The following is a 24,265-nucleotide window of genomic DNA, read 5'->3' as shown; positions in this document are numbered from 1 at the left end:
CTTGTGATCTGCACACTGTTTGTAGGACTCTTTTGCTTTAGCTAGAGTGGACACGTTTTGGCCATGTGTCTGATTTTGCTTGCCCAGTCCTGCAGGTCTGTTGGCTTCTTCGAAGTTAAAGCAGGGCATAAACAGGTCAAGGAAACATCCATGGCCAAACCTGAGAACAGGCAACATGTGAACAGGGCCTTGATGCAATTCTTGAAGAGGCTCTGACAGCTTAGACTTTTTAAACAAGTAAGAGCAGCCATGGCAGTATCTGAGAAGTATCTGAGATGCTTCTTTTGGTTTATATTTTGAACAGCGTAACTTAATTTAATCAGCCTAACCCTTCCTGAGTTTTCTGTGTAGACTTCTTCCTCTTTCTCGCCTTCTCTTCCCCGCCTCTTTTTTGTTAATGTTTGTTGAACACGCTGCTTATTCTGGTAAATGTGAACGTTTGCAAATTGGAGTCATTTTGGGCTGAAGATATCTTGACTTTTGCATTTAAATTGCTTTGCTCAGTGCACTGTTGGTGACCTTTATTGGAAAGGAAGTATTTTTTCCCCCTGCAGTGAATGAAATCTACTTCAAAAAGCAGCAGGAAGGTGTGGCCGGCAAGAACTTAAAAGGACCTCATTTTTTGCCCTAAAGGTATCCCCTGTGCAAGCACCGAGTCATGTCTGACCCTTGAAGTGATGCCCTCTAGCATTTTCTTGGCAGACTCAATACAGGGTGGTTTGCCATTCCCTTCCCCAGTCATTACCGTTCTACCCCCCAGCAAGCTGGGTGGTCATTTTACCGACTTCAGAAGGATGGAAGGCTGAGCCAACCTTAAGCCGGCTGCTGGGATCAAACTTCCAGCCTCATGGTCAGAGCTTCAGACAGCATGTCGACTGCCTTACCACCCTGTGCCACATGAGGCTTTTTTTGCCCTACATTTTCTAATTTCCTTTGGGCGGACTGTACATTATTTTTACATCTTATTCCCCAGTTTCTCTTGATTGGGGACTCAGAGCATCTTTCAACCTCAGTCTCCCTTCCTCTAGTTTCTCCTCACAACAGCCCTGTGAGGTAGCTTAGGCCAGGAGAGTAATTACTGAAGCATTTGGCTGGCAGAGAGCAACTGAGAGCAATGGGCTGGCTCACCACCCCAGGAACAGCACATGGCTCAAAGCCTAGTCACCCTAGTGGGTTTCCAAGGAGCAGCTTTTGGTGTCTTTGAAGACCAGCAGGCCTGTAAATCACAGCAGCAACAGCGGAAGCAGTGATTGGAAAGGGAGCGTCAAAGGAGAGGGAGAAGGGCACGGACAGGGAGGGAGCCCTGATGGCCCCCTGGGAAATTGCAAGGGAGGTGAATTGGAGAACCATCTCTGTTACTAACATCTGCTCCCCAACTGCTGACATCAAAAGTGCCCCCAGTATACTTCCTCACAGACCAACAAGGAGAGAGAGGAGAGGAGGGAGGTTTGGTGATAGAACTGCCCCTCCTCCCCAAACCAGATTGGATGTTGCCGCCAAGACTATGACATAAACAAGAAGTTGGTGGGAGAAGGTGTATTGGGAGAAGAGGTCAGAGATACAAGAATGTTCGGACTCCTTCCAACCTTCATCCCATCCTGAGAGATGCAGAGGGGGAGGCTAGGGGAAATAATCTGGTTCCAACACCGATGTTGTATAATGTCAGGGCTATCGATAATAAGACCATCGCTCTGCAAACTTATTTTGCAGAGCATAAAGTAGACCCAGCATGCATGACAGACACCTGGATAAGGGAGGGCAAAACTGTTGATCTGAAAGACTTGGCTCTACCAAGTGACTTGGTTCTCCAACAGTCCTGGCCCTATGTTCATCTGGGATTGATGTGAAACAGGAGGGATGGTATTTGGCAATTCTTGCCTCACTTACTGAGGTATCCTCTTGTCTTCATCCAAGGAGTTAATGGAAGCATTCATAAGTATCCATTCCTCCACTTTAATCCTGCCCTCCCACAACAACCCTGCCAGGAGTGAGAGAGACTCAAGTGCCCAAAGTCGCCCAGTGAACTTCAGGGTTTGAATTCAGGGATCTCACTCTATAGTTTCTATACCTCATTGAGCCTCTCCGGTTTTTTTTTTTTAGATGCAACCTGGATAACGCTTGCAATATCGACTAACCCTGAAGACAGAGGCATTTTGTAAGCCTGTTTCATATTGGGGAGTATTAGAGGTTTCCTTCTGCCCAATGGGAATTCCCCATTGTTAGGATGCTTTAGGTTGCTTAGGGCTGATCTTGCGTTGAGCAGGGAGTTGGACTAGATGGCCTGTATGGCCCCTTCCAACTCTATGATTCTATGAAGATTTTTGGCATGCTGGCGAGCCAAAGGGGGTGGCAAGGCAAGGGTCTGACTTGGGTAAACATGCTGGGAGCAGACCTGAGTGAAGGAGGAGCTGCCAACCTCTCAGCAGCTTGACTTAAACCTGGCTGGCAGTGGCATCATGGGTCTTGGAATGAGCAACAGGGATGTGGAATCTCAATGTCTCTCCTTGGTTGCTTGACTGCGTGCCAGATACAGTGATCTGGTGTGCTGTCGTCCAGCACATGTGCTGGAGGTTGCCTGTAGATGATTCATCTGCATATTGAAAGCAGCAGACCCACTTTTCTACATGAGGCGTCGATTCACTTCTTCCTGTGGCTTTGTGGCATCAGCAATACTTTCTGAAAGTTTACCCCCAGATGCCGTTCAGTTTTGAAACTGTGTAGGTTGACGATGTTGTCGTGGTTTAAGATGAGATAAACCACCTCAAAACTTGTGGGTTAGCATTTTCCCTAATATAAATCTGTTCCGATACGTGCTCAACTGTCTCTCTTGCTTAGCCTCGACCATCCCATCGGCTCTTGGCTCTTTGGTTGGTTACAATGAAGAATAGGATCCGAGGTTTGATGAAAGCGTCTAGCAGGAGGAAACTCCTTTCCCAAATCCCCCTGTATTTCAATATAGGAGAGACTAATTTTCTGGACATATATCAGTTTGGCTTCAGGCTGTGTTCAGATATGGCAACTGCTTTGGTCACCTGGGCTGATGACCTGATAGTTCTTTTGGATCTCTCATCCAGCCTTTGATGCTGACAATCATAATATTCTACCGAGTCACTTCTCAGTGTTAGGACAAGGGGCTACAGCTGTTCAAATCCTATCTGGAAGGTCTATCACAGAAGATAGTGCTTGGGGATTCTGCTTCTGCCCTGTGCCCATTGGCCTGTGGGGTTCTGCAAGATTTGATCTTATCCCCCATGTTATTTAACATTTCTATGAAGCCACCGGATGAGGTCCTCAGGAGGTTTGGGCTACCTGAGATAGCTTTTTGTTCCACCTAACTCCAAGGATATTATTCATCTTCTGAATTGGTTCTTGGAGTCAGTAATGGGCTGGATGAGGGTGAACAAGCTGAAACAATCTCAAAGACAGGGGTTCTTTTGCTTAGTAGAAAGCAGACCAGGAATTTGAGATCACTCTTGTATTGGATGGGGTTCTACTTCCCTTGAAAAGTCAGGTTTGCATCTTAGGATTGCTACTCGTCATATGTTATATGTGACTTGTTGTTGATGTTAATTGGGGTTTTTATGGGGATTTTATTGTGTTTTAACTGTTTATGTTGTAAACCGCCCTGAGACCTATTTGGAGAAGGGCGGTCTAAAAATTAAATAATAATAACAACAACAACAACAACAACAACAGTAACTTTAGAAAACCATGTAGCTGCAATGCTTTGTAGTCCTTTTGCCCACCTTCAACTGGTATGCCAGCATGGATTCTGTAAGTTAAATTTTTAGAGTTCTTTGAGGGGGTAAACAACTCTGCTCTTGTTTGGCATCACTTGGAGTACCATGTTCAGTTTTGGGCACCACAGTTGAAGAGGGATGTAGACAAACTGGAGTGTGTCCAGAGGAGGGCAACAAAGATGGTGAGGGGTTTGGAGACCAAGACATATGAGGAAAGGTTGAGGGAGCTTGGTCTGTTTAGCCTGGAGAGGAGACAACTGAGAGGGGATCTGATAGCCATCTTCAAGTAATTAAAAGGGTGCCATATAGAGAATGGAGCAGAGTTGTTCTCTCTTGCCCCGAAGGAATGGACCAGAACCAGTGGGATGAAATTAATGCAAAAGAAATTCTGTCTAAATCTCGGGAAGAAGTTCCTGACAGAACGGTTTCTCAGTGGAACAGGCTTCTTCAGGAGGCAGTGAGTTCTCCATCTTTGGAAATTTTCAAACAGAGGCTGGGTAGCCATCCGATGGAGAGGCTGATTCTGTGAAGGTTCAAGGGGGTGGCAGGTGACAGTGGATGAGTGATAGGGTTGTGGGTGTCCTGCATGGTGCAGAGGGTTGGGCTAGATGACCCAGGACGTCCCTTCCAACTCTATGATTCTGTATGGACAAGAATGACCCAGAAGATGCTTACCTGGACTTTTTAGAAAGTCTTCTGATAAAGCCATGACATAAAGCCATGACAATGGATGGTGGTAGGCAGAGGAGTACTGCAGGGCTTGGTCGTAAGTCCGGTGCTTTTTAACATGTTCATTAATAATTTGGAGTTGGGGGTAAGCAATGAAGTGGCTAAATTTTCAGATGGCACTAAGTTGTTCAGGGCACTGAGAGCCAGAGAGGACTGTGGGCAGTCCAGAGGGATCTGTTGAGGCTGGGTGAGTGGGCATCGATGTGGCAAAGAAGCTTCAACGTGGGCAAGTGCAAAGTAATGCACGTTGGAGCCCAGAATCCCAACTTCATTTGTTTAATTCCCAGCATTTGCATTATTTTGCAGATTTACATGGAAGAGAAATGAGAAAGCAAGTTCTAGCATAGTGAGTGGACACAAGTGAGAGATGTATTGCGGTTTGATTCAGACGTAATACCAAACCGTGGTTTAGTGTGGTTAGTCTGTGACTTTGAGATCCGGCTCTGAGATAATTCTTCCAACCCAGGTTTGCCTCGACGAATGCTGGTGTTGTCACTGTCACTTTCTCCCCTGTGGAAGGCCAGATGTAAGCCAGATATCCACAGCGAAAGGATCCATGAGCCATTATGAAGAACGCTAATCCCCTCCCCCCCCCACACACACCAATACAAACATATACCCCAAATGTGGGGATAAAAGGTAAAAGCATCCCCTGTGCATGTCTGACCCTTGGGGTGATGCCCTCTAGCATTTTCAAGGCAGACTCAATACGGGGTGGTTTGCCAGTGCCTTCCCCAGTCATTACCGTTTACCCCCCAGCAAGTTGGGTACTCATTTTACCGACCTCGGAAGGATGGAAGGCTGAGTCGACCTTGAGCCGCCTGCTGGGGTTGAACTCCCAGCCTCATGGGCAGAGCTTTCAGACTGCATGTCTGCTGCCTTACCGCTCTGCGCCACAAGAGGCTCTAATGTGGGGATAGCAGGTAGCTATAAAATTGATTGATAGATGTTTTAAAGTTGCTGTCTGCACCATCCTGTGTCATTTTTCATTCCTCTGTCACTGCTCTGTTGGATGTTTCTTTGCTTTAGAAGATTAGGAAGGATCTGACCTCTGTAATTCATCTCTCTTGGTTTTTTAAGTAAATTAGACAGGACTTCTTGTTCCGGATGCAAGAAAAGCCGAACATGGAGGAGACTCCATGGAAGTAGAAAGGCAGCCTGCTCAAGTATGCCTTTTGTGTTGTGGAATGATGGATTGTCCTTGAGATCTTTGAACGGATAATGCAGATCTGTCAAGTGCAGCACAGACCAATTAGATGCGAACCTTCTTCGAGATCCATGCACCTCCACCCCAATTTGATCCTGTAGTTAAGTGCTACAAAGACATAGTATGAATGCAAGAAGCTGTCCTCTTTTGAACCTTTTTGCCATCGCCTGTTTTGATTGCCAGCAAGTTCTGAAGCTTAGGACTTCTCACAACACCTCTTATTGCATCCTGGAGATGCCAAGATGAACTTGCTGGCAAGATGAAACTGGGACCTTCTGCAATCACGAACAATGGATCTTCACACCATTGGTCGGTTTCGGTTTAATTTCTGTGAAAGAACACTTGCCTAATTTTATGGTCGGGGGTCACCACAACATGAGGAACTGTCTTAAAGGGCCATGGCATTAGGAAGGTTGAGAACCACTGCCCTAAGCAGAAGGAACAGGACTGTTTCCCTGTGAGGCAAATGTGTCCACAAGGGAGAAGATTTACAATCATATAAATACATGTCCAAAACAACATAGTAACCATTTAACAATCCCCTCTCCCTGAGGGCTCAGGGCAGCTTAAAACAGTTAAATATTTCAATAAATTAATAATTTACATTTAAAAACAGTCCAAAAATTCAAAGATTCACTGCCAATTCTCTCTTCAGAGCAGAAGGAGAATAAAGTTCTTTGTTAGTACATCGAGTGAATGCCCGGTGATCGCCGATGTCCAGGTGTTCTTTGTTTTTGAAGGGAGGCTAGCTTGCTTAATGGTATATGCTTTGGCCTCAATCATAGGTCTGGTAGAATAGCTGTTTTATGTTTTAAGTCCCGCAGGTCTTGCTCAGAAGAGTGTTCCACCAGGCCTGTGCCAGGGCTGAGAAGGCCCTGGTGCTGGTTGATGCCTATTTCATTTCTCCTGGGCTGAGATCTTGAGCAAGTTCTGAGTACTCAATTGTAATTGGGAAGGGAAGAACTTGCAGTCCCATCTACCACTGTGCCAGGAATCACCCAGAAAGTATCAGGTTAAGGGCTTGCCAGATTCACAAGACAGGGGGACAAGAATTTGCAGTGTAGCATAAGCTCAGTTTCTTACCCACTCACCCGAATCCAAATTAATTTCCCCCCTTGTGGTTGCTGTTGCTTCTGGTTTTGCTGTCCAGCCAAGATCAAAATAGGTTGGAGGGAGGTGAACAGGAAGGAAGGGATGAGCTTTAATTCTCCCCTCCCTCTTTGCAAGAATTTTGCAGAAATTGTATCTCCATGTTTCTGAGAGGTTATGAGGGGAAAGTTTCTTTTCCTGACGAAAAACACCAAGGAAGTTGCATTAAGCTGCATTGAGAGACAGTGTGGCTTCCAGTGCCACTGCCTGGCCAAGAATGCGCAAAGGATGTTCATTCGGAACATCAGTCTTGTTTTTTATGATTTCTCAGAGCCATTAGCTCATTTTAGATTACAGCCAAGGGCTCAGATACGTCTGGAGGGAAAGATATCAGCGGTGGAAGCCTCAGCCTGTTAATCTGGCTGAAGTGATAAGACATTGCTATCTGTCTGCAGATTTCCAGTTCTCCCTGGTAGACACAGAAAGTCGAGATCTTGCGATACATCACAAGCAAATAGCCGCTCATTGGCCCTGCGTGAGCAGCCTCTGTGGACGAATGCCACTGGAGATACTGGGGAAGCGTTGACGTGAAGGGCCGCATCTGGAACTGCAGATCGAGTGGCCGCCTTCGTATGACTTCTGCCTAGACTGCAGATGGTTCTGTCGAGGCAAATTCTCTCCAGAGGACATGACAGACCGTCGAGACTGCTGTCAGTGAAGCAGGAAAGGGCTGTGGCTCAGCAGAAGAGCAATCTGCTTTGTATGTGGAAGGCCCCAGATTCAATCCCTGGCCTCTCCACAAGATCAGGGAGAAGGCGAAAGATCTCCTGAACCTGGAGAGCCCACTGCCAGTGAGTGTAGGCGTGACTCAATGGCTTGACTCAGTAGACAACAGAAGCACTCTAGGAGCACGAAAACAATAGAGCCAAGCAAAAGAAACAACAACGAATCGTGTGGCCAACTATATCACAGAATCACAGAGTTCATAGAGTATGAATCACAGAATCATAGAATTGGAAGGGGCCATACAGGCCATCTAGTCCAACCCCCTGCTTAACGCAGGATCAGCCCAAAGCATCCTAAAGCAGTGGTCCCCAACCTTTTTGAGGCTGGGGACCGGCAGGGCAACCGGCCCGCCCGCCCGCGCATCACAGCGCGGGCGCGGCCCTGATTCCCTCTCCCTGCCCTCCCGCAGGAAGAAGCTTCCCGGGCCGCAAGCTTGCGGCCTGGGAAGTTTTTTACTGCGGGGGTGGGTGGGGAGAGGGAGCCGCGGCCCGGTGCCATGGCCTTCGCGGCCCGGCACCGGGCCGAGGCCCGCAGGTTGGGGACCACTGTCCTTAAGCATCCAAGAAAAGTGTGTATCCAACCTTTGCTTGAAGACTGCCAGTGAGGGGGAGCTCACCACCTCCTTAGGCAGCCTATTCCACTTAGGAGCGCAATGAAGAAAGGGTGAAAATAAAATCTCTTTATTGTACGTCCTTTGAACAGTTTTGAGGGTTGATGCTGAAAGCAAGATCCTTGTTTCAATAGTGTGTCATCAGCTGTGAAAGCTAAAGATGAGAAATAAGATAATCAACAATACAAAATCTAAGTCCTCAGTCACAGTTTTCAAGAAGGAACCAAGCTCAAAGTGGCTGTTATAACTTGTCTTGCGCTAATAAAAAAAATGGAGGGAAATAATTATGTAATTTTGGTTAATCTCCACCCATATTTTTTCCCTCCATTTTTTGATTAGAGAAAGACGAGCTATAACAGCAACTTTGAGCTTGGTTCCTTCTTAGAGCTGTTTTCTTAGAGCCAGCTTGGTGTAGTGGTTAGGAGTGCGGACTTCTAATCTGGTATGCCAGGTTTGATTCTGCACTCCCCCACATGCAACCAGCTGGGTGACCTTGGGCTCACCACAGCACTGAGAAAACTTGTTGTTGTTGTTGTTCTTCTTCTTTTTCTTGTTTTTCTACTTCTTCTTGCTTAAAGGACATGCATCAAAGAGACTTTATTTTCACCCTTTCTTCATTGCGCTCCGAAGATCTAGTCGGCCACATGGTTCCTTGTTTCTCTTGCTTTGCTGACTCCATACACAGCAAGTTCATATATGCATTTAGGCACAGTAGATTCCATATTCTGTCCCTGGCATCTCCAGTTATACAATTGGGGAGTAAGTGATGTGCAAGCCCTAGACCTGAAACCCTGGAGAGCTGCTGCCCATCAGAATAGATGATCCTGCCCTTGACAGACCCCTTTCTCAGGTGCGGTAATCCTGCGAAAACACCATCAATGGAACCGGCCGATTCCCTGCTTTCACGGCAATGCCGGGAATAGCTTGTGGCCAACTCCATTAAAACAAGAAACAGGAGAAAGGCCAGGGAGCCCCTAGGGGGTAAGGCAGAACGGCTCTCAGTAGAAAAATGCATGCTCTTTCACTGTCAAGGATATTCACAACTGCAGAGGATTCCTTTACTAATCTGAATGTGCTGCTTTAGTACATCCATGCCCCCACCTGTGCTGATCCTTCACTAGTTTGTACTGTGCCAATAGGCCAGCAGTGATGACTGGCTGAGATATTGTGTTATGTTTCACACCTCTGTGCTAGGTGGGTTTCTTCCCTCCATTTCTGATCAGTGAGGAAGGGAAGTCAAGACCACCCAATTTAAGCTTTCGATGCAAAGCAAGCTTCTGGTCAATCAGTGTAGAAAAGTCTGTGGCATTTGCTTTTCCTTCACCCCACTGGGAAAAAATGGTGGATAGCAGCCATTGCAATATTTGGGGGAGAGTTGTGTCTGAAGGATCTGGTAGGTCATGGCAGGCTTGAAGCTGAAAAGCCCCTGCTGCGTGCAGGAAGCACTTCCGGCGGCAAACCCAGAGAGCTTCTGCCAGTTCATCCCCATCTTCAGCTGTAGTCTTCAAAAGCCTCTTGCAATATCTGCTACCGATAAACCGATTGCAAACCGTGGTTTCAGATCCGGGCTTGATAGACGAACCGTAATTGGTGGAGTGCCTTGCAGTGAGACAATCTAACTATGGTCATGGGAAGCGTCATCAAGCCACAGGCAACTCTGTAGTGTTTTCAAGGCGATAAATGACTAGAGGTGGCTTGCCATTGCCTCTTTCTGCATGGCAAACCAAGGCCAACCCTGCTTAGCTTCCTCAATCTGATGAGATTCGGCAATCCTGAACATCCAGGCAAGGCCATGTTAATTATAGTTGGTTTAATTAGAGAATAATTTTGCATGGTGTCTATCTCAAGTCATTGTCATCGTCGCTGTCCCCCCAACCCTCAGAAGAAGCTTTTCCATCAATGCCGAGGGGCTGAGAAAGCCTTGTTGTGTAGAAGAATCTCTGCTCACAGTTCCCTGGATTTCTCTCTTTGAACCTGGCCCCTAAAGAGACAAAGAAGGCTGAAAGAAACAGAAAAAAATTGACGTGTTGGTTTTTCAATACAGACATGTTTAATCTATTCATTTGAAGTCTTCTCCATATATATATATACACAGAAGAAATATAACCCAAACAGGTTCTGGGTATTTTACAAGCCCATTTTCAAAAGTAGTACTTTCCTCAGTGGCTAAATCCTGTAGTACAAATAATCACCAACAAATCAGTATATACATGGCCAATTTATACTATGAGGTAATATTTTTCAGTACAATGCAACATTTATATAAATGATTTGTTTAGTCATTGATAGCTGCATGAGATATAATTTATTCTTACAGGATTTTATGTTTTGCACAGATAAATGAGGATTCTTTGATGTAAAATAAGTGGGGAAAAATACTAAGAAAGGTGGGAATTCCTGTTAATTGATTGGTTTATTATTTTGTTGCTGCTGTGAATTGCATGTACATACTGAGGGCATTTCCGCACATTAGAAAAAATACCGTTATGCCAGATGAATGGCGTAACGCTAAATATTATTGCATCTCCAAGCCCCTCCTCACCTTTCTGCTGTCTCAACAAGTGCTGCTGGAAATGGCGGAAGAGAGCATTACACATGACACTGTTCCGCCTGTCAATCAATCCAGGCAGCCAATTTCCTTTCTCCATGTTTTAAAGGTCCCGCGATGCCTGCTAATTTTTTTTAATTCATAGTTCTCCATTTAAACGCCTATGCATATAACTTAAAAAAATTAATCTCATTCCTGATTTAGGGGAGGGGAAACTTTAGAGAGGCATGCTTTGTGCTACAACTTTGGGGAAAAAAATTTCTGGCATCACCTGCATGCTTGTCCGCCTATTCGTTGCTCCAGGATGTTAGACCCTTTAAAAAAGAAATCCCCATCCCCGGGAACAAGGGAGAGGGAGGTGGGTGTAAGGGTGGCATGAGGCAGATGCCTTTAGTGCGATTGAGCCTTCATACCTTCCCTCTGCTGGTCACCTGCTGGTTGCTCTCCTGTAGCTCGTGCTAATTAGGTTGGGGAATCCACTTTATGCGATTCCCCAACTAGCACTTAAAAATGGAGGATGTAGCTGGCTGGTTACTGCCCAGACACTGGATGGTGGCGATGTCATATGGAGGGGCCGTAATATAATGACTACATAAGGTAAGCATTTCACTACATTTAAAGGGTACGGAAATGCCCTGACTTATTGATGATTATTTGTACTACAGGATTAAGCCACTGAGGAAAGATACCATTTTTGAAAACTTGCTTGTAAAATATCCGGAATCCATTTTAGTTATATTTCTTCTCAGTGTGTGTGTGTATGGAGAAGACTTCAAATGAACAGATTAAGTGTATCTATATTGAAAAGCCACCGCATCGATTTTTTGCTGTTTCTTTTCCTAGGCAGATTCATCCACCTGTTTAATTCCTAATACTATTTGAATTGGGTTGGCAACCGTAATCCTGCGCTAGATACCCTCCATGGGAAGGCATTGCTTCTTTTGTGAGAGTTGGGAAATTATCCCCCTCCCCCAGCCCTCCCATGGCTCACTGGGAGGACTTCCAAGTATGACGCAAACCTCAAGGGAGGAAGTGGTTCAGGCCCAAAGCCAATTTCTATGAATGACGTGGAAATCGCTTTTGTTTTTACACACACACACACACACACTCGGGAGTTCGTGTGAGAAAGTTCGGCAAGGGATCTCATTCCCCTTCTGTCAGGTTCCCTGCAGCTTGTGGCTCTGATCTCGCATGGGGGTGTGGCATGGCATCTTGGGGCCTGACAAAATCCCATAGCCCCAGAGGTCTCCCTCTACCCACATGGAGACAGTGTGTTCCCATCAGGGCTGCAGAGCAACCTTTGGAGGGCTGTGGAGTCTGCTGGGGAAGTTAGGCTTGCATTTTCAGTGTCTCAAAAGCCACCTGTTTCTCATCAAGAAAAAGGCAAGAGGGCATAATTTACAACCCATTAGCTTTTGAGTGAACTTCTGGAAGAAGTGAGCTGAACAGCTAGACTGATCCCACCTGGCAGTAGGAATGAGACATTTCTGTCTCTTTATGTTAGGGTTGGTGTGAAATTTATTGCATGTGATTTTCCACCTATGGGAAAATGAAGACTAGATGGAATTCTGACTGGGCCACGAAGCCCCCTGTGAAACCTCAATCCGATCACTCTTTCACAGTCTAGTTATGAAGATAAAATGGAAGAGAGAGAGAACCATGTTCACCACCTTGAAGGAAGGGTACACTCAAGAGACAATGGAAAACTTAGATTTCTCCACATGCATTTAATATTCCATTGTCTTTTTGATTGCATTTTTTCCCAACTGCTCCAGGAAACCCTGGGGTTATTCAAAAGCTCCCTGAGAAAGGGTAGCAAAGCCTTTTTCAGAAGTTTGTATATCCACTGACATCCCTGAAGCCCACCTCCCCTGTTGCTCTACAGGCCTAGTCTCTTTCTCAACAATGGAAACGGTCAATGATCGATGGATTGGTTGGCTCCCACCTCTTGCTTCTGCACCCACTTCTCAGAAATGGGATACCACGACTTCTGGTGTTCCTTGAAGCCTGAAAGTATTTCAGGGGCTACTCCACAGTCCAAAGGTTGGAAAAGGCTGTCTTACGCAGTAGGTGGCAAGTATTTTTTATGTGGTTCTATTTTAGGGTTTTTAAAAATCTGCTGCAGTACAATCAAAGTTAAAACCCAGAATTTTAATGGGCATACGTTGTCTTGACCTGAACACATATTATTGGCTGCCGACAGGGAGGAAGATCTCCCAGAAGATGTGAGGAAGGACTTAATTTGCACAGGAAATGGGGTTGCGGGCATTTGGCATGGCAGTGGATCACGTACTGTTTATGGTTGTTAAATTTTATTCTTATGGGCTGCGCACATTTTCAGCTTCTCTGGTTTCATTCCCCTCCCCAAGGGAAGTGACACGATTCAGTCAGTCAAACTGTGGCCCTCTAGATGTCCATGGACTTAGGATTCCCATGAGCCCCTGCAAATGCTGGCAGGGGCTTATGGGGATTGTAGTCGATGGGCATCTGGAGGGCCCCAGTTTGACTATCCTTGTTCTAGAGATAGCTCAGCAAACAGAAAGAGAGGTGACACTGGGTCATCAACATGAAAGACAGCATGGTGCCGCTGGGACCCAGTGTGGTGTAAAGGTTAGAGCAGTCTTTTTCAACCTTGTGACCATGGACAACCCCTGAAATATTTGTCAGGCTTCAGGGAGCCCCAGAACAGGGCCAGAAGTGCTGTCAGATGGCCACACCTCCCTGCTGTGCTCAAAGAGGCCGGGGGGATGGAGAAAGGAAACAGTTTGAGGCAGGGTTTGATTCAAGTAGCTCAGAAAAGCTCTCCAGACCCACGGAATCCTCGGATTGTTCCTGGATCAGATGACACATTGAAAATCTCCTGCAATGTGATGCGATTGAGTCTGCTCAGCTGTCTAAAGAAGTGAGATCTTGATGATGGGACCCAGTCTTGGTAGATTTCCTGACCATACCCACTCTTTCTGTTACCCTCAAGAGTTCAGGGCCTCCCTTAGCCAGAGGGTCAGATATTGATTTGGGACTCACCAATGAGCTTCCGGGTTGAGAGCCAGTTTCTTTTCATTTATGTAGAAAACGTATCCCTCGCCTCTCCAGAAACTGCTCCGGGTTGCTTTTAACATAAAGCAATGAAACCATTAAAGCGATCAACCCCAGTAAAGCCTCACCCCACCCACATCAGTCCGTGTTTCATTGTGTAGTCTTCTGTGTATGTCTGCAGCTGTCTAAGTAAGCATAAAGTCTTCTCCAAGTGGTCTCCTCAAAGTCCTTCAAAGAAACATGGGGCAACACGGGTGAGAATGGTCAAGAATAAACTGGGCCATGATGGTTTGTCCTATCAATTTCCATTAAGTACTGAACATAATCAAGCCATGGTCTTTGTTAAACAAAGAGTCTTGGGTATCAAAAGGCAGCACGACTACAATCAAGTTTAGGAGCAGTTATCTGCCCAGAATAATCGTAATAGGATTACTCCAATTCCTTATTTAAAATACTTAGATAATCCACACTTTGAGAGGAATTTTACTCTCTTAAGACAAGATGCTTTAACAAGTGCTGTATGGATGGCAAATTTAGGAGGATTCCATATCAAGGCTGCTTATGTGTGTGTGGGAATGGGAGGGTTGAGTCCATGGAGTATATTTGGGGTAGACTGTATACTCACAGATACTTGCCTAGAACCCGTGTGCACAGAAACATCCAGGAAAGACACGTTTTTATCTTTGCAGATTTTTAGGCGATAAGAACGAAGAGATCTCATTCAAAGTTGCTAAGTACGGTAGCTTGATAATAAAAGACCAGAAGGAATAGTTAAAATGTAGATCTATAGGTCCCAGTGGCTAGGTATATCTGCAAGTATGTATGAGGTTTTATTGATTTTCTGTCATTGTCTTTTACCTGACGTATGATATTTTACATTTGTTCGGCTGTTAATTTCTGAGAACAGAGTGGGCACCCCAGCCCCTTTGTCAGGCTTGGTCCTCCCCGTGTCCCTGAACCAGATCCATAGTCTCAGTTAAGGAGGGTCACAAAGCACCCTCTTGAATTGGCTGCCCTCCTTTACAGGGGGTAGTCAGGAACTGCGTTTTTAACCCCCTCAGCCCTGTTGAAGACAGGGGAGGCAGCTGCACATACTCCCCAGTTGCTCCAGTTTCTGGGGAGTGTGTGTCTTCTCGGAAAGGGTTGGAAGATGGACCATCTGCTGTCACCGGGCTCTACCCTCTCTGTGAGTGGCCCCAAGATGTTGCCATGTAGGTGCTGTGGCTCTTTGAAGGAGGGCTCCTCCATGGCAGCAGCTCAAACTGGCCTCAAATTCACCATGCGCCCACCCTACCCCACCCCATGCTGCAGCCACCGGAAGAGAGGAAGGACTTCCCTATTCCTGGATAAAATGCATGCATCATTCATCATCCCGGAAAGAGGGACCAGAACCAATGGGATGAAATTAATTCAAAAGAAATTCCGTGTAAACACCCGGAAGAAGTTCCTGACAATTAGAACGGTTTCTCAGTGGAATAGGCTTCATTGGGAGGTGGTGGGTTCTCTATCTTTGGAAATTTTTACATAGAGGCTGGATAGCCATCTGATGTAGAGGATGATTATGTGTAGGTTCAAGGGGGTAGCAGGTTACAGAGGATGAGCAATAGGGTTGTGAGTGTTCTGCATAGTGCAGGGGTAGGACTAGATGACCCAGGAGGTCTCTTCCAACTCTATGATTCTATGATTCGATACATGGATGCACATTTCACAAACGGCAGGGCCAAGCATGTCCAAGGCTACAGCTGGAAAGCGCGTGGCACAGCTGTTGCAATGGGACCTTTGAGAGCTCCTCCAGGTCCCACAAAGAATTGATCCCAGCTGCTTGGGAAGGAACTCATCAGGTTTTATTTACAAGACAAGAATACTACTTGGGCCTTAGGGGCCTCGTCTGCAGCAACTCCGGCAACCACCTTAACAAAAACCATAACTTCTTCTCAGACACCACCAGGAGGCCATTTGGCCTCTGCTGCAAACATTAACTCTTCCCTAACGACATCCTCCTTTGTAACTTCTTTACTGAAGCAGTAAGCTTGGTGGAGCTCAAGAGATCTGGCCAGGATTTGGTTGAGAGGCCTCTTGCAAAATGTGGGTAGTCTGAGCCAGTGGGCTACAGAGACAGCTGTCTTGGCCTCTATGCTTACGGGAGGGGCTGTTCACCCCCTTTCAAGGAGCGGGGAAATAAGAACAGACTACTGCCAGATCAGATTCAAGGTTCTGGTATTAACCTTTAAACGGTCTGGGCCTGGTGTACCTACAGGACCACGTTTTCCACTATGCCCCCCAAAGGGTGTTAAGAGCTTCCAACCTAAACAAGCTTGGGATCCCCAGCCCAAAGGAGGTAAGTCTGGCCTTGGCCTCTGCCTGCTGGAATGTTCTGCTGAGAGAGATCAGGACCCCGTGGGACCATAACCAGTTTTATGCAGAGCTGGTCAAGGCCCTGATGACCCCTCCCCCAACATAAACTAGTTGGGAAACACAGATGTTTTATTGAATATTTATATGTTTTGTACTTTAATGATTGTCATTTATGCTACCAGTAGCACTTTTAAGACCAACAAAGATTTATTCAAGGCGTGAGCTTTCGAGTGCAAGCATTCTTCCTCAGACAAAACGGAACAGGGATCATGAGAGTACAGATATAAGGAGGATGTAAATTAGTAGCAAATTAGTAATAGTCATAGCATCCAAATTATGCAATATGATAATTCTTTGCTTTAAAAAGCTAGTCAGTCTTTTGGGTTCAGGTGTAGATCGGAGAAATTAAAATGCCAAGGCTAGTAATTAATGGCAGACACCTTCCCGATTATGAGAAAAAATAATTAAAAGAGCCTAGTTGCTTGCCCCATCCGTCTCCACCCAAGCATGGAAGCATCCCCACAATTGACAAGCCATGTCAGCACGGTATTATCATAACACATAATTTGGATGTTATGACACAGTTTACTAATTTGCTACTAATTTACTTTTCCTTATAGCTGTACTCTTATGATCCCTGTTTGAGGAAGAGTGCATGCACTCGAAAACTCACACCTTGAATAAATCTTTGTTGGTCTTCAAGGTGCTATTGGATCCAAATTTTGTTGTGCTACTTCAGACCAACATGGCTATCCACTTGAATCTGTCATTTAGGTTGTTACCCAGGAAGGGTGGGCTATAAAAATAAAGATTTATTCCTTTACCTATTGTACCTGCTCCATCTGGGACTCAAGTAGCTGGCTTCCCTCCCACCTCACATGAGCCACCTGGCTTGGCCCCAGCAGGGGGTTAGCAGGACTGGCAATGAATCTCCCTAGAGCCCCCAAATCCCAAAGACGACCTCTCTTCTGAACCACAGGCTTTGACTTCCACTGTGGACCCAAGACTCATTTGACTTTTTCCATGCCTGTCTCTCTTCCCGAAACCCCGCAAGTCCTTCCCCGTGACTGCACAACATCCTATATGTGCGTAATGTCTTTGCATACAATGCACACTATTGAACTGCCCCCCTCCCGTCCCGTGGTGTTGCAAATTCGCCTCTTCTCTCCAGTTATAGCAGAGTGGCTGGAATGATAAAGCATTGGTCTGCTTCCAAACGGCTCTCCTTTCTCCAGGCCGTGTCTGTCGACTGTTCCAAAAGTTGCTGGCAAACGCCCAGTCGCTCCCAGCTGTGCCAAGTCTTTCTGGCAGAGATTTCTGTTGGCGCAGGAAAGGGCACAAGAGAGGCGGGCACTCTGCCTCGACAGAGCATAGCCGCAAGGAGGAGGAGGAGGACGCTAGTCACCTCCTGTCTGGGGAAAGTCTCACGGATGCCGTCAGCTTAAAATGCCCTTGCTTCTAAACCTGGGCCTCTCGTGGGAAGAGGTTTCTTTGTTGTGCCTTCCAGTCTGTCCCCGTTTATTCCAGCAAGCGATCAGCTGGTGAGGAGGTGAGAGGCTCTCCGAGCGTGGCTTCCACTTTAGGAACGGAACACAGGCTCAAACAGGGGGCAGGGGCTAGGAGGCTTTGTATCCTGGAGGGCTTGGAAACCGCATTTTGTAGACATTCAGAATTGTCGCTTGACTTCCTGCATTAAAAAACAACAACACTCCTAGGTTTGTTTTGCTGGGAAGGGTAAAATCGTGGTCACGTTTGGCGCCAAAGACTTTGAAGGAAGCATGAAAAGAAAGCTATAAATTTCACTGTGGCTTCTTGTCACCATAGGTGATGGGTTTATATACTTGTCCATGTGGAAGCTTATATCTGAAGTTGTTTACAATATCACCCGTCCTCCTTCCTTTTTATTCTCTGAACAAAAAACCTGACATGTCTGTTAAGCAGAGGCGGGGGGTGGGGGAGGGGGGGGCTGACCAAGGTCACCCTGTGAGCTTTCATGGCAGGTGTGGATTCGATTCTGTGTTTTCCACGGTATGAATGAAATGTTAATTAGTAGTAGAAGAAGAAGAGTTGAAGAAGACTTTTCTCTACCCAAAGGAGTTTCAAAGCAGTTTACAATTGCCTTCCCTTTCCTCTCCCCACAACAGACACCCTGTGAGGGAGGTGAGGCTGAGAGAGCCCTGATATTACTGAAGAAGAAGAGTTGGTTCTTATATGCCACTATTCTCTACCCAAAGGAGTCTCAAAGTGCCTTACATTTGCCTTCCCTTTCCTCTCCCCACCACAGACACCCTGTGAGAGAGGTGAGGCTGAGAAAGCCCTGATATTACTGAAGAAGAAGAGTTGGTTTTTATATGCTGCTTTTCTCTGCCCGAAGGAGTCTCAAAGCGGCTTACATTCACCTTCCCTTTTCTTTCCCTTCAGCAGACACCCTGTCAGGTAGGTGAGGCTGAGAGAGCCCTCATATCACTGCTCAGTCAGAACAGTTTTATCAGTGCTGTGGCTAGCCCAAGGTCACCCAGCTGGCTGCATGTGGGGGAGCGCAGAATCGAACCCGGCTCACCAGATTAGAAGTTTGCACTCCTAACCACTACACCAAGCTGGCTCAAGTCGCGACTGGCTCAAGGCGACCCTGTGGAAGTCCCACTTCATGGGGTTTCCAGGGCGAGAGAAGAGCTGTGGGATGCTCTCTGCACAGCAGCCTCAGTCTTCCTCGGCAGTCTCCCATTCAAGGACCAATCCCACTTTGCTTTCATGCTCTGCCGGGATCAGGCTAGCATGGGCGAATTGGGGCTGCTGCAAGACTCCTCCCTGCATCGACTGGGCACACAGAAAAAGAAAGCAGGCACGAGCATGCTGGCTCCCAATCCTTGCCTGCGTGTGACCATTGGCCTGTGAGCATAGCACCTATGTATAGAGGCCACATACATTCCCTCCTGGTGGTGGGCAATTATTGGAAAGCCGCTTTACCGGTCATAGGGAAGGAAGTGTGTGCTAGTGATCACGTGGAGCTGGGGGGTGGCGCCATTGCACTCATGCTCCGCCCCCATGCGTTCAGTCGGCACATGGAGAGGCCCTGTGCAGAGAGCCAGAGCCCCGGTTGGCTTGAAATAGTAGTATATTGTGATCATGAGCAGCTTAATATATTGCAGCTAGTTTCTCTCCCTACAAACTGGGGTTCTAATCCAGAATGAAAGTTGCAGTGCAGAACTCTGGTTTCTAGTCAAGAAACCAACACTGGTTAAAATATCCAAATCTGAATGCTGTAAACAAAGGAAGGTTTCTTTCAAGCAAAGGCGTCTCAGCTCTCTGCACAAGGACAGGAACTAGGTAGCACTCAGAAGCACAGGATAAACCAGATTCATTCTTATTACATGCAAGCCAGCATACGTTTGAAACTCTGAATGTAGTCATGGTTAACTTGGAAGTTCTACAACATAGGCTTCTGTAGTTACTCAAGGTTTTGTATTGGAAAACACGCTGTATTGAAAACGAGTGCAAGGGGGCAGGTAGACTCTATCCTTCCATCTCTTTATAATTGCTGTGGCAAAAGGCGAGCTGTGCCCTCTCAAACACAGATCACAGAGCCATAGCTGTAGGGTTGCTAGGCCTCCAGAAGCTTGGTTCCTGAGTCATGGACAGCCCTTGCAGATCAGGGGGTGGAGCCAGGCAGGAGCAGTGCCGGTGGGTAGGAAGGACAACCTGACAGTGCCCAGTGCCTCAGGCTGAGCTTGGTGAGGGCAAAAGCACAAAGACTATCAAGCCAAGTTGATAACAGGGGTGGCAGGTTACAGTAGATGAGCGATTGGGATGTGAGTGTCCTGCATAGAGCAGGGGGTTGGACTAGATGACCCATGAGGTCCCTTCCAACTCTATGATTCTGTGATTCTATACCCTTTCTGTTTGTGACTGTTCACTTGGGGCATTCGGAAATCCAGTGACTCAGAGTAGGAGCCTGGGTTCAAATCCGAACCACAGCTCATGGAGCGATCTTGTCCCAGTCATCCCAAGTTTGTCAGGGGGAACGTAACAAATTGTATTTCTTCCCTTCTTGAAAGTAAGCAAAAAACCTTGATTGTTCAGGTCAGGTTCTGAAGTCCGGCAACCTTTACTGCCCCGTCGGGACCGTTTTCCACAGTGATCCGTTCCGCTCTTGGTGAGAAATCAGAAATGGTGGGTAATAATTGCAAGGCCTGTAGGGGAACTTGGTTCCCATGGAAACTCATGTAAACTGGAGGAATCATTTAATCATTCCCTCTAGGCCTCTAGCAGACCCACTTATAATTTTGGTACATACATGATGTTAATTGCAGCCATTTTCACCACATGAAGAGAGACTGTGTTTTGGTGTGTGTGCGCAAGAGACTGGTGGGGTAAGGAAAACTGCCCATTTGTAATCGTGAACTTCCTCTTGCTAACAGCTCCCCATGTGGTGATAGCCCACCTGTGGAGTGATTTAGAGGAACTTTTAATGTGTGTAATTGGTGCTTCTATATTTTCCGGCTTGATGGTGTGGTTTATCTTGTCTGCGCCAGCATGTGTTAGTTAGAAGATACTTGAAGTAATTTTGTTTTGGCTTTGGATATTGGCATACTTCTTAAAGCATATTGTTAATATTTCTGGGACAGTGGGAAATGGGCTGATGCTGAATTAATTCGCATTGTTGATTTTGCCAAACAGCTTTTGACACTTTGCAGGCATTTTGTACATCAGAAGTTACATGAATTTCAAACCGTGAGCGCATTGTTATTGTGGTAGTTAATTTCTTAAGCTCTTATAAATGAATCTCTTCTAACTCAAAACTCATAGAGACATGAATGAGTCAGGCTTTCATGAAATCCTGGAGTTTCTTGATGGCCCTGATTTTTTTTTCATTTGTTAAACATTTATTGGATGATATTACCATATATGGTCCTGTTGCCCTGCCCTTTCCCTCCTAAAATAGCCAGTGATGGGCCTGGAGGGGGTGGAAAGGGGAGGAGCCCCAAGTGGGCGTGTCCGCAGCTATGTGTCCCAACCATATTCTCCACAATCATGCCACTTTGGGAGTTTCTTAAAGAATGTTTCAGGGGTTTCTCAGTGGTAAAAGGGACAAGAAAGGCTGTTCGAAGTAGATGTGATTGGACCAGCCCAGTGGTTTTTCAAGGAACGTTGAAGCTGCAGAGGCATTTAGAATGGGGGGAGAGACTTTGTGTCCCCCCATCACCCCCCCAAAAAACCCTTTTCCAAGGGCTAATGGCAGGGTGAGGAGTGTGGTCCATTTGAGTTGGTTTTGATGAGTCTGTGACCTGCATACCTGAGGGACCACCTCTCTGAGTACACCTCCCCCCCACCCAAGAACACTCTCCTTCATCACCTTGAACTTTTTGGTGGTCCCTGGCTCCAGAGAAGTGTGCTTTTGTGTCCCTGGTCCTGCCTGGTGTAAAGAGCAGCCAGCAGAGATCTTGGCCCTACCGGAGCTGCCAAAGTTCCATAGGGCCTTAACCAAATGGTGTTCTTCCACCAGTCATATGGTTAAGGCCAAGGCATGCACCTTCCGACATCTGAATTGCCCCCTCCCCACATTTCCCTATTCCTCACTCTCCTTCCATCTAACCCTGGATATGTCAACCTAATTTCTAGACCATGTGGATCCTAGGTTTTGGGGGCAGTGTCAGAGCAATTTTTAAAACTGATTCTTTTTACTGTAAATGATTTGTATAGATTTTATTTAAGGGGTTTTAGATATTGTCAGCCTTCCCGAGACTTTTGCTGGGGAGGGGCAACCTAAAAAGCCAATCAATCAGCCAATCAGTCAATCAATCAAGAGGTTGATGCATAAACATCGTCCAGTCCTGTACAGGCACACACTGGAATATTTTAGCAATTATAAAGAAGGAGACTTACGTTGGATAAACGGGCACCTATCAATTCCATTTTAACTGATCTTGTTATTTATGGAGATTAATTTCTTTTGTCTCACTGGCTGCATAATGTACTGCATCACATGTGTGCTCAGGATTACACCTCTGAGGAAGACCCATTTTGAGGTTGAAATGTATGGTGCATGTTTTGAGATTTCAGTGATTAGCCTATGGGCTTTGTCTGTTTTTGAATTTTCAGCCTTATAAGTTCTGCACAATAAATGTTAACATAACTTGAATATTTACATACTGTGAATACCTAACCTCTTGAGTCGTAACTACTTGGTTGGTTAGGCTTGTTGTTTTCTGTAGCACTAACCCCTTTTGGTTTTCCTGGATAAGCTTTAAACATGACAACCCTGTTGGCCTGAATGGGCGACCCTATTTGTACCTTTTGGTTGAATTCAGAGAGAAATGGCTCTAACATCTTTTCCTCTGAGCACACTGTCACTGGTGCAGTGGTAAACAATGTCGCCAAAGTACAGCCACTTAACACATACAGTGTAGTTTCAGAAGGTAGCTGCGTTGGCCTGCAGCAAAACAGCTACATTTGAATCCAGTAACACCTTAGAAAACAGCAACATGTTCAGGATAGATGCTTTCAAGAGTCAAAGCTCCCTTCCATAGTCCATATGGCACATTTGAAGAAGAATTGGTTCTTATATGCCTCTTTTCTCTATCCAAAGGAGTCTCAAAGCGGCTTACAATCACCTTCCCTTTCCTCTCCCCACAACAAACACCCTGTGATGTGGGTGAGGCTGAGAGAGCCCTGATATTACTGAAGAAGAGGAAGAGTTGGTTCCTATATGCCGTTTTTCTCTATCGAAAGGAGTTTCAAAGCGGCTTACAATCACCTTCTTTTTCTTCTCCCCACAACAGACACCCTGTGAGGTGGGTGAGGCTGAGAGAGCCCAGATATTCCTGCTTGGTCAGAACAGCTTTCTCAGTGCTGTCTTGAGCCCAAGGCCACCCAGCTGGCTGCATGTGGGGGAGGAGCAGGGAATCAAACCTGGCTTGCCAAGTTAGAAGTCAGCGCTTTTCACCACTACACCAAGGGGGTCACAGATGGAAAAATGTGAGAAGGAGACCCCAAAGGATTTATGGGGAGCCCCCCTAGTGGAACCAATGAAATACCCTTTTCTTTAGGTATGATGTCATTAGCTGTTAGAAAATATGACCGTCAAGGGAAAGAAAAAGAAATCATGTAATCCGTTCCTTTGCGTGTGTTTGAATATTAACGCATTCAAGAAAAAGAAAAAAACACACACACCTACATCTCTTGATCAAATGCTCGAGATGTATCTTGCTTATATATAAGACGATGTCGAGTATATTAGTTCACTCTTAGGCTTTTTTAGCCTCGCTCTTTGCACAAGTGGCCAGCCTATTGCAGGGGGCCCTGGAACCAGAGAAGACCTCCAAAAAGGACCGTGGCCAAAAAAAGGTTGTGAATAGCTGCTATTCCATGGACTACAATTCCCATGAGCCCTTGAAAGCTCATATGCTGAAAATCTTGTTAGTCTCTAAGGTGCTTTTGGATTCAGATCCTTTTCTCATATTTTAAGCACTTGGGCAGAAGATAGGTCCCCGAGCTATGATTTCCTCCCCATTTACTACTCAATGAGTTTATTAAGAAACAATGATTTAGGGAATCGTTTTTCAGTGCTCTGAAGAGGTACAGCCCTTCATGACAGCCATGAACAAATCAACAAGCAAAACGTTTATGGCAAGGGTAGTCAACCTGTGGTCCTCCAGATGTCCATGGACTACAATTCCCATAAGCCCCTGCCAGGTTGACTACCCCTGGTTTATGGGACATTTTTACCCTGGGCACATGGGAAATTTGATTTGGAGGTAGAAACACTTATCGCATTCACGGGATATAAGGTTTCCCACCCCCACTCAAGGATGTTTTGAATATAAGACATGGTGGGAGAGGGGAATTTAAGGCCACAATTCATTGAGCTTATTACCCAGTGCTTTTCATCCAGTCATTCTGAATGCTTTAGTTTTATCGTTGGGGATTCCCCCTCCCTCCGCTCCTGTGTTTGTGTTAAAAACTATTTAAATAACTTCTGAGGCTAATCTGTCCTCTTTCACATGCTAGCCTCCCCCCCCCCCCATTTCAAAATAGCACCCGAATATCGTTGTAAGATGAATGTGCTTTAAAATCAGGAAGATCTGTATGTTGTGAATAGAGGAACATTTTAGGCAGCGATTGGTGGACATCACTTTTTGCTAGCAGCACTCACGAGCAACCGGCAG

The 24,265-nt window shown here is 46.1% G+C and overlaps 1 protein-coding gene across 4 annotated transcripts in view; it reads left to right on the top strand.

The window, feature by feature from the left end:
* HIVEP3 (HIVEP zinc finger 3) overlaps positions 1-24,265 on the top strand; it is a 257,097-nt gene that overhangs the window by 205,332 nt on the left and 27,500 nt on the right. The window lies entirely within an intron of this gene.

Source organism: Paroedura picta, chromosome 5 (assembly GCF_049243985.1).
Source record: "Paroedura picta isolate Pp20150507F chromosome 5, Ppicta_v3.0, whole genome shotgun sequence".
Lineage (NCBI taxonomy): Eukaryota > Metazoa > Chordata > Lepidosauria > Squamata > Gekkonidae > Paroedura > Paroedura picta.
Note: the sequence above shows the minus strand (reverse complement) of the source record. Positions and strands in the feature narration are given on the sequence as shown.